The sequence below is a fragment of the Molothrus aeneus genome, chromosome 18 (genome assembly GCF_037042795.1).
Source record: "Molothrus aeneus isolate 106 chromosome 18, BPBGC_Maene_1.0, whole genome shotgun sequence".
Lineage (NCBI taxonomy): Eukaryota > Metazoa > Chordata > Aves > Passeriformes > Icteridae > Molothrus > Molothrus aeneus.
Genome location: NC_089663.1, coordinates 11,764,280 through 11,778,133, shown reverse-complemented (window position 1 = coordinate 11,778,133; position 13,854 = coordinate 11,764,280). Strand labels below are relative to the sequence as shown.

Sequence of the window (13,854 nt, the reverse complement as noted above, 5' to 3'; positions counted from 1 at the left end):
CTGCCACCTTTGCAGTGTTGCTCGGGGGTTCACTGTGTGTGTCCAGCTCCATCCAAACCTCTTGTGTGAATTCTAGAAATGTATCTCACAGTGTGAGCTCTCACTACAAAATTAGTGGCTGGAGTTTTTTGGTAGACAGGGTGTCAGCCTTTAGCCTGACTGCACAGTTCTGCATCATCTTATTTTCCTCAGTACATTGCTCAGCACTTAAGTGGTTTTTTTCCTTTATCAGAAATGGTCTCTTTGACTCCACCAAATGTTTCTTTGGGGTGATAGTAAAACTTAACAATAGTCAGGTTTTGCTTCAAGAGCAATGAATTGCTGAGAAGAAGAGAAGGAATAAATGAGTTTGGATCTGAGACTGTTCACTTACCAGACTGAAATACGTTTTCAGTCTCTCTGGGTTCATAGCTCAGGGTCACAGCAGTTACACTGAGATTGCAGTGACACCAGCCCTGTATGAACATGCAATATCTTTATCAGAAATTGTGGAAAATGAGGGGTGATTTGAATACCTTAATTGTCTCCTGTCAGGAAATTGGCTCCCAGTGAATTCATTGCCATTCTCCAGGCTGATTTCCTTCCTGAAGCCTCTCTTTGGGATTAGCAGAGCCCAGTGCCAGGCTGGGTAGGCTGCTCCAGTGCTGTCTTGTCCCTCTGTGGAATACCTGATTTCCTCAGGAGAGAGCCCAGCAGCTCCTGCCTGCCCACTGCAGTTCCAAAGGAGCTGTGGCCAGGTCTCTCTGGGATCAAAAGCTGCCAGCAGCAGCTTGAACAGAGGAGTTTATGCTCAGAGAGGCATTAATTGCCATGTGAGTTTGTGCTGCTGTGCTGAGGGGGAACATCTGTATCCCGAGAGCTTTGCCTCCTGTTTTAGGTCACACACTCCCCCACAGGCTCTTGCAGAGGGAGCGTTTTTCTCTGAATTAACCATAACAGCAGAGAAGAAATGCAATCCTTGGCAGAGCTTAGGGTTTGCTTTGCCCCAGGGCTGAGGCTTCATTCATTTCGCTTTCCTGGAGGATTTTACAGGGCTGATGAGGTGCCCAAGTGGTCATTAATTCTCTGGGTAGGTGAGGGGAAATGGCCTCCAGAATGGTGTTCACAGGAAAATGAATCCCTGCTCTTGCGTCACCGGAGAGGAGCAACGTCTGTGAGCTGGCAGGTAGGGAGTGCAGGGAGAGAAATGGGTTTTAAACCTTGTCAGGGAATGCAGTGCTCATGGAGAGAAAAAGCTGAACCACCATGTCCAGGAAAATGCTGTAGGCACTGGGTAATTTCCTTTTGTTTCTCCAGACTTGAATGCTTTCAATCCAAACTGCTGGAAAGAATGGAAATTCTGGGAGAATGCTCCTCTGCAAGTCATCCTTGGGAGTATTTTGCATAGAACTATTTCAAAATCTAGGGAAGTGTCCTGAATCCCTGCTGTGAGCAGAGCCCGGGGGAGGCATGTGCAGCCTGAGCTGTGTGTGCCTGATGCTGGGAGCTGTGGGGCCTGGCAGGCAGCCAGGGGGATGCAGTGTCGGGAGGAGATGGAGGGTGTTGATATAGGATGGGGAGGGACCTGCTGCTCTGTCCCTCAGCATCCTCCCTTCCAGCTCTCCTGGCCACTGTGCTGCCTTTTTGTGCTTCCACTGCTCCTGCAGCTGCAGCAGCCTGGATGGGATGAGTGTTTTCTGTCTGGAAGAAGAGGCAGAGGCTGCCATTGGGCAGGAGGATAAGAAGAGGGGAAGGAAGGTAGATGAGGTTGAATCCAAGGGTGCCTGAGAAGATGTGAGGCAGGCTGGGGACAGGGGACTTGTGCCCTGGGGAAGTGGTGTCCCCTCTAAGCAATTTGCAGTGCCACTGAAGGAACGTGTTGTGTCCTGTCAAAAGGAAGCACAGCTTTGGTTTGCAGTTGCCTCCTTCTGCTGTCCTTCCAGCACTCCCTGCCCTGCCTGCAGCACCTGTCCCTGTGCCTGTGTCATGCTGGGCTGTGATTTTCCACCCCTGGCTGTGTGATGTGACCAGCTTTTTTCATTCCAGAGACTTATGTCCTTTTATATGGACACAGATTGGGCCTGAACCTTACTTTTTCTGCACCTTGTACTTACCAGGGAACTTAGTGTGGGACCCATGACATGAGAATTGAACCCCTTGATAGGGGTGAGTTTGTGGAAACCAACTAAATGCAGAGAAATCTGTCTTCATGTTGGATCCTTCATCAACTGAAATGAAAAACTCACTGTGAAGAGTTAGATCAAGGGGATAACACTCCAGGGAGCTGGGTGATGGCTGCTTTTGTCTGGCAGGGAGAGGAGCCTTGTTTGGCAGCATAATGGAGCAGCAGAATTGTGACATTTCCCTGTCTCAGTGTGTAAAGGTTGACTTGTTACTGTGCCAGGCAGGGAGAAGGGGGAGCTGCTGAGAGGTGAGGAAAGGAGAATGGGATCTTGTAAAGATGGGAGAGAGTTACAGGGAAACCCATTTTAGACCTGCCAGGACACAGATGTTTGGAAAGATGCAGAAGGATCCCTTTTCAAAAAGAAGGGATCTACAGAGTCTCTTGTATAATCTGGCACTATGGAATTTCTCATGGAAACAGAGGTGAGTTTTTCTTTGGTGGTTTTCCTCCTTTTACAATAGAAACACAAGACACGAGGAACTGTTTGGACATCTTTAACGGAGAGGAAAGGGCTGTGATGCTGCTGTGGTTGTAACCACAAACTAACTGACAGTTTCCTGCTGCAAGTAACTTTCTATAGATCTAAACCTCCTTCATTTGTGTTTGTTTTTCTCTGCTGTTTAAATATCTGAGGGAGATTCTGTTGCTGCTAGGCTTCTATTTTTTGACAAAGTCTTTGTTATAATTTTGGAGGATGGTGGCATGAAGAGAGATCATTACAGCACTGATACAAACTCAGGTGGAGTCCAGGAAGTTTCTGTGCTTTACAGTCTGGTTTAATGTAAAAGTGCAGAAGTAACACCATTGAGTCAGACTGGTTTTGCAGTTACATTTGCATGTACAAGGCTCTGTTTATTTCTGAGGAGAAAAGATGTCATCATGTGAACCTGCCTGTGTGGCTGAGATGCTTCATGCAATATTTCCATGGCATCATTACTGGCTTCTAATTCTCCTGCCTCCTTCCCACCCTTCTCCCCTGTGATGTGTTGAATATCACAGCTGCAGAAATGAGGGCACGTTTTTTCCCTGCTGTTCCCATTCCAGCTGGAAAACTTGGACAGAACCTTCCCTTGTGGTTTGTGATACTGTAAATAAAGGCTTGGGAGGTCACACGTTCTCCATCTCAAGTTATTTTGATTCCAGAGCTGGAATGGGAGAGGAGGAGGGAGGAGAGGAATAAAAATAAAAACAAAAACAAAACCTCAAACTGTTGTAGCTTATTGTGGGAAAAAGAGCTCATTAATGCAAAGGGGAAGCAATTGGAAAAAAGGCCTTTGCAGAGAGGACTTAGTCTGAGCCTGAAGCTGAGACTTGGATAATTAGGGTCAAAGATTTCAAAGGAAACTTCTATAAAGCTTTGAAATAAAAGTTATCTACAAAGCAGAGGCCCTGAACACCAGCTCCTGTGATCTGGGGCTGTTGCTGGGCACTTGCTCTCTGCCTTCAAAGGTGCATCAGCCTGACTCTCTATAGGCGTGTGGGTGAGTAATTTTACCTGTGTCCCTCTGAAATGGTTACTCATACTCTGAGGTGTCAGTGAAGTGGGCTCTGAGTGTGGGGTTGAGAAGTTGTGGTTGTAGGTCTCAGTGGCTGCGGTCGGCTGAGCTGGAGTTGTGTTTGCAGCCTGGGCAGTACCCGTGCACTGGGGCGTGGGGGGTAGAAAACCTGTTTGCACATTTTATCAACATCAGTGGTGCACTTCAGCCTTCTGAAAACCCCACAGAATCGTGGCTGGTGCTGCTCCTGTTCACAGCTGGAGTCCCACATCTGCAGGCTTGGGCTCCTCAGCTGTGTCCCTTCTCATGTGGGTGTTTGAGGCTGTTGGTACTCACAGAAAACATTGTTTAGGCTTAACCTTATCGTGTTTTTCTCTTTTGGTATTTATATAATCGTGTTTTGGACTGAGTAAGAAATGAGCTCAGGGCAAGGTCCACTGGGCTTTACTACTTGGTGGTGATAGGCTGGGTGTGATGGATGTTGGTTCAGAGAGGAGACACTAACACTCACTGGCAACTGTGTCGCTCACTTTAGTGGAGTTCTGAAGAGACCTTTTCCTGGTAATGATTTTTTGTTGGCTTTTTTATCAAAACAGGATACAAAATGTGAATATAATTTGTCACTGCAGAACTCACATTGTACCTTGACACTACAGAGGTATTTCTTTTTCCATAAACTGTTATATTTATAATGTACAGCAGGAACAAAAGAGGAACATTCCACATCTAGATGTTAATCTCTGCACCAGGTAGTCTTTTGATTCAATAACTTTTCTTCCTTGATCTTCTTTTCCCGGTTTTTTTTTTCTTTAATAGGCATAGGACATATGGACATAAAAAATAATGGCCCAATTTCACCCCTGCTGTAGCTCATTGACGTCATTAAAGCTACAGCAGGGATGACTTGGCCCAGATTCTTTAAAAATAAGACCTGATGAACAACCTCTCCTGGAAAAGCTCTGTGGAGGAGGTTGGCCTGAGCAGAGCACAGAGCAGATGTGATGCAACTCACCCTGACATTGGATACCATTCCCCTTGATGCTGTTCCAATGAGATTCTGGGCCCTTCCTGGAGGGGACAGAAGGCTGCAGATGTGTTCCAGATGTGCTTTTACCATGTCATAACAGTGTGATGGAAAGGGGCAATAAAAAGGGAGAAGGGCACTTAAGCAGAGGCAGGTCTGGGTGGAAACCTCACTTGCTTGGAAGCTGTCTGTGCCTGAGGACTGTGCTTGGCACATGGTGAGGCAGAGATGGAAATGTCGAGTTATCTGTGAAAAACTGTTGCCCTAAGCAGGTTTTTAGGAAGATGGTTTAAGTGTGTTTTGCATTTTTGTACTTTTTCCTCGCATCCTCTGCAACGTCTGGGTATTGCCACACAAGGATCAGCCCCCTGAGTGTGGCATACAGGAGCACTGCAAGGTTCAGTGTCTCAGGGGAGGTCTAAGGTAGGTGCAGCTGCTTTTTCAGGGCATATTTCCCTCCTTAGAACTGGGCATAGAAATAGAAATTCCAAGTAATGTAGATCAAAAAAGGCAACATGGATCATGGTGAAAATAGTAGATATTAAGTGTGGAGTCTGAATTAAGCAGAAAAATGTGCTGTCAGATCTGAACACACTGGAAACAGAAAGGTGAAAATGTGAAAGGTTCTCAAGAGCTGTTGACTACTTTCTGTTTACTAAAATAGTGGTGGCAGTTCATAGATGGTGACTCCGAAAATCTTCACACTAATGTACAAAGTGAGTGTTTTACTCACTGTTATTTATAACTGCAGGGAGAAAGACTCTTCAGAGAGCAGTCAGAGCCCCAGAGCTGTATCTGAGGTGGGTGAATGTCTGATCACTTTTTGTACAGCCAGTATTCATTGCCCAGGGTATCTTTAATTTAACTGAATCCTTGGTGGTTATAACTGTGCCTGGCCAAGCCAGGTTCTCTTGCAGTGAGTCCAAGAAATCAGATAGTTCTTTTTCTGATGCCAGACTCTTCTGGTCCATTGAATATAACTGCAAGAACACATAGTTCCCAAGGAGGAAAATGCTTACTGTGTTTTTGGTGACAGCTGAAGCTAACTTGGGGGAGGGCAAGATGGAGCAAATGGCACTTGTCTGCTTATGAGAGCATGTTCGTTTTAGGGGAATTTGAGTTGGAAAGTTTTTTGCAGTGAAAAGCCAGAATAGTGTCAAAGTGACATCGACTAGTATAAATAGTGAAGGGAGAATTAAATCTTTAGAATATATTCAGTCCTTTGATTAGTCATCCAAAACTCTGCTGGTAAGACAGTGAAAGAAATCTGGGCTTAACCTGATAAATGTTCTTCTAATGGTGGAACAAGTCAGAAAACCCAAGAATTTAATTCATGATATCCAGAGAGGTCATGAAGCAGCTGGCAGCAGAATGCTAAGGAAGAGTATTAATCCTAGAGGAAACAGGGGGAAAAGGTAACTGAAAACTCTGCAGCCTTAGGACTTTTGGAAGTAAAAGATATTTCTTGTAATGCAGATAAAGGTGATTAGCTTACTTTATTGCATAGAATACACCCTTGTCTGATCAACTATCTTGCTTTGAAGTTCTCTTTCCTTGTATTGTCTTCATCCATTTCAAGCTCCCCTGTGTCATTGTGGGTTGACCTGTTTAGGATCTAACCCTGCTTTTACTGAGGTTAAAAGCAAAATTTGGTGGGTGTGAAAAGAACCTGTCCTGAGATTTGAAATGAACCCCCAGCATCTCTCTCTAACCAGACTGATGAGCAGCATTGATTGAATATTTATGCCAGTTCCAATAAAACCTTGATGATTGCAGAGAAGGGTTGAAGAGAGGATTCTACCTGAGTAAAAGAATGTATGAAAATTTTAAATTGCATATCTTTGTGACTGACCTATAGCAGTTAATTTTCCAGAGCCAGGACTACATGGTCATCAGTTTTAGCAGAGTAGAGAAATGATTAATTTCTGAGGTATACAGGATCTTTCTTAATAATCAGAAGCATGTCATCTGGTCGAAAATACAGTTTTTCAGGAAGGAGGGGAGCTGTAAATGGGCAGCAGTTCATTGTTATGGATGCAGCCAGAGCAGAGGCATCCTTGTGAACCCAGCCCAGCTCCCTCTCTGTGGCACTCAGGCAGTGCTGGGAAGTGATGAGCTACGGCCAAGTCTGGTTCCTCTGGAGCTCAGCACGTGGCTGTCACGCTGCACACGCTCCCCAGGCTGCAGGAGGTTATCAGGGAGATAACCTGGCTGAACCCCAGCCACTTGTGATGGTATCTCAGCCTCACAGCCTCCAGTGGGAACTCCAGGAAATTCCAGTTCCTACTGAGGCAGTGTTGTGTGTGTTAATCCTGTGCAGGGGCTGTGAGGGGAGAGGAGGATTCACCAGCCCATGCACTGACAGACCCATGTCCCTGGTTTGTTTATGAAGAGTTACGAGTTGAAATCAAGATGCAGATCAGGAGTGCTCTGAGTACCTAAAGAAAATCCTTTGCCTGTGGTTCCTGCATCATCCCAGCAGTTTATTAAAAAAATAGAAAGAAAAAGAGGGGGAGGCAAATACCATCTGTATTTATTCAGATTAAAAAGGAGTGTGGGGATGGAGCTGTAGGGCGAAGGGGAACTGTTCAGTGCTGAAGCAGAACTTTCAATTTATTTGATGGGAAATTTTAATCTATTCTGGATGATTTAGCTGTTAAGCTCTAACTCACTTCAGCTCATCACCTGCTAAGTGCTTTGGTTCCACTGGGTACTCTCAAGTCCTCTGGAGGCCCATGAGGTTCAGCTCTATTCCTAAGAGCTCACAGAGGGTAGGAAAGAGTGAGGTAAAGGAAACTTTTTAAAAACACTGTTTGTATTTATAAAAGAACAAAGAAAATAACCTTGAAATTAATTTGAGCTATCCCCTTGATCAATGACTCTACATTGTCCACTAATTCTTTTGTATATAGAGCTAGAATACAGCCTACCAATAAAAGTTCTCTTCGTTTCTTACTATTTTGAGGTTTATTTTGATGGATTATGTTTCTAGGTAACAGTTGAAGGTTATTTCTGGGAAATGCTGCCAGAATGTTTATTAACATGTGACTAGACCCAGGTAGAGTCCCTTGAGAAAATCTGGCTCTTCTGTGCACTCTCAGCAAGGGGCAGTGACTGTGCTGAAGGGTGAGAGTCCTCCCCGTTCCCTGCCCACGCCAGGCCTGGAAATAACTCTGTCAATAGTAGAAATGTCACAGCAGGAATGACTCGCTGGATGTGCCCAATTCCGTTTATCTAAACGAGCTGGGATCTTGGATTTAATGTGCTGTTTCATAGTTAAGATAAGAGTCACATGAATTAGATTATTGTTGGGGAAAAAAAATAGAGGGGTTCTGATATAAATACTTCTGTGGGAAGTTTGGAGAGCATTAGCAAGTCTTTTTACTTTTATGAACAGCAGTGGTCAAAGCAGTTTCCTGCTAGAGATGCTTTCCACATGATAGGAACTCTAGTCATTAAAAAAGCATGAATTGGATTAAGTGTAGGGTTATTTTAATTTGCCTTTGAGTCTTCAGATGTCAGTGCAAGCTTTAATCAGCAGTTGTGCCAGTGAGGAGCCACCTCGTGAAATGGAAAGGGAGGATGTGGGCAGAGATGCTCCTGGCTGAGTGGTTCAGGGAGGGTCCTGCCCAGCAGCTTCTCAGTTCTCCAGGATGGCATGAGCCCTCATGACCCTTTTGTGGCCTTGTCAGCAGCATCCAGAGGTGTCCCTGTGGTTTGTGGAGCTGAGGACAGGTTCAGCAGAGGGGAACTCGTGTGGACAGTGGGGTGGGTTCTCAAAAGCACTCTTGCCTCCGTGTGAGACTCCTGAGGGTAAGAACATGTGGCAGAGGTAGTACAAATCTTGTGACATTGGCAGCTGGCTGTCTCCTGGGCATTTGTCTGATGCCTTTCTTTCAGGTGGACTTCAAAATACTATTTCTTCTTCCTTCTGGGAGCTTTCTCTGCATGTGAAACAAACTCCTGGAGCCCTTTGTCTTTAATTTCACATCACCCTTATGGCCAATGGTGCCCGTTGCTTTGAGCACCCATCTGTGTTCCCTGGGGTTCAGTGAGAGATACAGCCCAAATGTTAACAGCTCAAATTCTTCTTTCTGTGTGTGCTTAATAAGCAAAACATCATCTGTGTTGTTTCAGAGGCAGTGATGAGCAGTTCTCTCCCTCCCTGTGTTCTCAGGGCACGGATGCTCAGCTTTGGCCCAGTACCAGGGATTTTGTCACGAGGAGGCACCGAGGGTGTCCCTTCTCAAGGCCATGGTGGCTACAGCAGTGCTGAGCTTCTGCTAACCCTGAGGGGAGGGACTGTCCCAGCACTGTGGCTTTGCTGGGGCATTCTTAATGCTCATGTCTGAGTGGATGGCTGTGTTCTGCAGGTCATGATCAGGGAAAAGCCATATTCCCTGGGCAGGGTGGCAGGAAGTGCAGGAGGTGAGGCAGCAGGAAGCAGTTTTGTGATCCTGAGCTCCTGTTGGTAGAAAACTTGTGCTTGTTCTTATTTCTGCTCTGGCTCTGTGCTCTTGGCAAAGCTTGTGTTTAATTTTGTGAGATGTTCAGGGCAGCACCTGCCATCTCTCTAGACAGCTGCACTCACTCCTCTTGTTATCACCATGGCTGTTCACTGGTGATAAAGGAGAAGCAGAAAAAGAACCAGGATCCTGATACTTGGGAACAGGGCAACACTTTTATTTGAATTGTCTCTTGAGCAGAGAGAGTCCAGGCACTGTGGGGATCTGTTTCCTTGAAGACCTGAAAAGTACACTTTTATTTATTGACTACTCAAACCATTGGAAAGGTTCTTTCCCCACACCTTACTGCTGTCTTTATAGCTGCCTCTTAGGAATCAAAATACCCCCTGTGCCATTCCCTTTCTTTTAATATAAGCTTGTCTCTACTGCAAATAAATACATTAATTTAATATCCCAGTTGCCTGAAATCAAGTGGCTCCAGTGTTGCTAAACTCGTGCTGCTGGTAGCTCAGGGGGATATCCTGCCCAGCTGTGCTGTGACCATCTGACATGGGCCTTCCTTTTGCACAAGGGCAGGATCTGGTAACTCACACTACCAACCTTTCATTATCCTCCTTGCCATGCTGATTTAAGGGAAAGTGTCAATTCTCCATCTCCTTCCACCCATGCCATCACACACACCCTGACTGTTCCACTTACCAGCTTTCCTGGCCTGTGGAATCTGCCTCTTTCCTTATCAGTGCCTGGCATCAAAGTGCAGCCTGGGGGAGTGCAGGGTGCCTGCTGCTTTTGCTGAGGTGTTCCCTGGGCTATTCCCAGTCACCCCTGAGCTCTGGGGTGCTGCTTCCTGATGTCAAAGCAGAGGAGGAACTCTGGCCAGGGGCTAAACCTGCATCAAGCTTTTGGAGATTAAGCTGATTGCAGATCTCTCATAAATCAATCTTTCTGTGTTAATAAATAAATGCCTGCAATAGTTGCATTATTACAGTTCATGGAAGCTTTCAGAAAAAAAAATTTCCTGAATAAGCCATTTCTGCAGTCTCAGCTGGCTTTTAAAGACTGGTGTCATTAATTGAATTTTGGCTTTTCCTCTGGAATGGAGACTGTGCTTTTTGCTTAAGCATATGGTTGATGTCCGTGAAAGAGAACAGGAGATAAAGCCTTCAGTGCCACTTGCTTGGCTTCTTTGGCCATCAGGTTACTGGCAAGAGTGGGCAGCCTTTCAGTGGGGCTGCCTTATACTTGGGTCTTTGAGGTGTGAGGCTTTCCCCACTGAAGCCCATGTCATGGTTGTTGGTTGGCTGTAGAGACCTGGCTGCTTGTCTGCTGCTGACTCATTCTTCCTGCAGAATTTCTCTTAAAATCACAAAACGTGGTCTATATATTACAAGTAACCAGATTCTTCTTTCTACAGGGAATGATACTTGTTGGAAATCTATCTTGACTAATTCAGAGCATCACAAATGTAATTATTAAGTGCTCCTTAATTTCCATACTCATTTGGTGGGGAGATAATAGCTTCTTTTTTAAAACTGGGCTTTGCCTTTTGAAAATACTCTGACCAGTGTTACAAAGAAACCATATTATAGCCCACCCTTAATAGCCACTGATTAGAGGGTCCTTTGTGAAGTGTTGTCTGTTTCTGACATAAATTAATTAATATGGAACCAGCAAAATTCCTATGGAAACAAAACAGAAGTAAATTTAATACCAGATGAATGTGTGTTTTGGGCTATGAAAGTGACAATGAAACTCATTTCTTAACAGGACCACTAGAAAAACAAACAAATCTACAGAGATGAGGTTGTAAGCCTCAGCTAGAAATGTATGTTTGTGGATATAATTAAAGTTCAGTTAATAATGTATTGTCCTCAGTCTTGGCAGGGAGCTCTACTTGGGCTGTGGCTACACGTCCAAAGCATTTTTACCAGATTAACTTCCCCGTGCAGCCTGGTCAGGAGCTCTCAAAGCACTTGCAGCTCTCCAGTGGCTGCTCTGCATCTCTGCTCCTGTCTCAGCTCTGAGAGCAGGCCTTTCCTGTGGCCCTGGGTGGCTGCCACTGTCACTGTCCCTGTCCCTGACCTGCTCTGGGGGAGGCAGGGGACAGCAGGAGAGACTCGGCAGCAGCCTGAGGAAGGGTGCAGTGTGTGAGGGTGATGCTTCCTGATTCACTTTTTGCATTGCAAATCCTGTTTCGTAAGTAAGCCGCTTCCACCGATACCTTAAACGATTTATTGTCTCTCAGGGCTTTTCTTCACCTGGAAAAAACCAAAATATCATCAGTGTCTTTGAAACCTCTGTGCTGAGCATTATATGATTAAGTTGTACTTTTGAAGTGACGGGTTTGGGCATATAATTTTCATGACCATCTTTGCTTTCAGGGGTCATAAATACTGGTTCCAGCTGTAATGAAGTGCTGTACTACTTACTATGTTCTTATCATTGTGTGTGTCTTTTTGTTTAAATTACTAAATCACAGTGGCAATGGCCATAATAATGTGGTTGTTTTATGTCTTGGAACAGGGAAAAATAATTTTATTTAGTTGGAATAATGTAATTGTAACGTGCCTCTGGGTTAGAGTTAAAGGGGGAGGTGGTGCAGGTGGCTGGCAAGGCAGGGCTGTTCCCTGGATGATTTTCTGCAGCAAATTCCACAGCCGTGGAGTGGCAGCACATTTGTTTTTAATGGAACAACTTGTGAGCAAACACTAGGATGTTTATGATGACAAGGAAAGCACTAGAAAAATAGAGGCTATAAAATCCCACTGGTTAAGGGCAGCACATGGATAATTGGCTCAGTCAGGTGCATCTCGGGGAAGGGGATGTGGATCTGAGATCTGGTCTAAGCCATTACACTTGGCAAAACACTTGAGCTCTTTGCACCTCTGAAGGCTGTCTGTAGGGGAGGCAGCTCTGCCTGGGTGGTTTTGTGAGGCAAAGTGCCAGGGAAGGACTCGGAGATCCTCTGATGGAAACTGCTTTAGAGATAAGGTGTTTATTTCCCCTTTTGAAGAGAAAAGATGTGTGATGGTTTCTTGAATCAGGATGACTGCACCAATTCAGATCTAATTTGATAAATGAAGTATAAAGGCCCAGTGAATGACCTTCTGTAAAATACAAGAGTGCCTGAACTATTTGTTCTCTAAATCTTGCTTCTCATCTCTGTATTTCCTGCTCATGCTGTTCATTAGTCTCCTGTGCCCTGTTGTTTTGGGGGAGGTAATGGATAACTGAGTGGTGATGCTGAAAACAAAGCTCCTGTACAAATAACCTGCTTTTCTCAGCATAAATTCTTGTGGGTATGGGGCAAATACCCACACACTTGTTGTGTTTGTAGCTAGTCCCTGACACGTATCAGTGTTCCTTATGTATCCTCTTGAAGTCCAATTGATTGCAGCATCTCTTCCCCTGGTGAAAGCTTACACTGCTGTGGCTGCACACGGACTGTGGTTTATTTCCAAATGAATCATGAGGGTTTTACAAGCTGTAAAACTTCTCTGGAGAGCTTAAGGGTGTGACCAGCTTACAAGCGTGGGTGATTTTTTTCTTTCCTTTTTCTGAATATGTCCTCAGTATCTGCTTGATGTTTTAGGTTGCCAGCAGGATTTGTTTTTCCTTCACATGGGATGCAGCACAATCCCAGGCTTTTGTGGCTGCCTCCAAAGCTTTGCTGGGACTCCTTTGGGGACTTGGTGTTGAGAGTGATAAAACTTCATTAGTGTAGGTTCCTCCAGCCAGTGTAAACCTTTTATGAGCAATAAGCTTGTGCATTTGGAGAACAAAATTGCTGATTTATCTGGCTGGGCTTTGCTTAAGGTAAATGTGTTTTTTTGCCTTCCACAGCAGCTCTTTGGCCAGGCCTGGGGAGGCAGATTTGACCAGTCCAGCTTAGTCCAAACCCCTTCTCTCCCAAGCTGTTTGTTCTCCTGTCATTCCGTGGGTGGTGGAAGAGCCCTGCAGAGGGGACTGTGGGCTGGCAGAGCTGGTTCCCTTGGGCTCATCCCTTCACCTGCTGGGCTTTTCTGGCAGGGGGGTGCCAGCTGGGAGGTCTGGGATGTCTCTGCCACTGCCTGGACTGGGAATGCGTGAGCAGCTCTGGGGAGAGCTGGCACATCCACGCTTGGCTCTGGCATGTGTGCAGGGCTGGGGAAGTCTGGAAACCAAAGGGTGTTTGCAGTAGTTGGAGTTCTGGGTGGGGGCCTGCAGGAGCATTTTTTGCACGGTGCCCTGCAGGGCTCATCCCAGGTTCCTGCAGCTGGTCCCTCTGATTTGAGTCAGCCTTGGCTGCCCCAAAGAGAGACTTTCTCCAGAGCAGGGCACTGGCCAAGAAATCTGGAGCTGGCAGTGATAGGGAGCTGGCAGAGGACAAACCAAGCTGGTAGGAACTGTCAGGAGCTCTGGGAAATAGAGGGGAATATTTTTTTCCCTTTTTCAGGCATATGCCAAGGGTAGGTGGTTCAGAAGGGGAATACCTGGCACATTATGATGCCAACTTACCCAGCTGCCCTAACAGGATACTTTTGCCAGGAACCTTTGGACCTATTCTTCTTGGTGTAAACAAAATCAAATAAAATACTTGTTACTATAAATAAAATGAGTATGATTACCTGGAGTCTCTGGAGGCACCTCACACGGTCAGCATTTGTTCCTTTCTGCCTCTGCCAGCAATTAGTGGAGAAAGAGGGAACCATCAGTGTGCACAGG

At 45.5% G+C, this 13,854-nt stretch overlaps 1 protein-coding gene across 3 annotated transcripts in view; it reads left to right on the top strand.

The window, feature by feature from the left end:
- PITPNM2 (phosphatidylinositol transfer protein membrane associated 2) overlaps positions 1-13,854 on the top strand; it is a 125,792-nt gene that overhangs the window by 15,431 nt on the left and 96,507 nt on the right. The window lies entirely within an intron of this gene.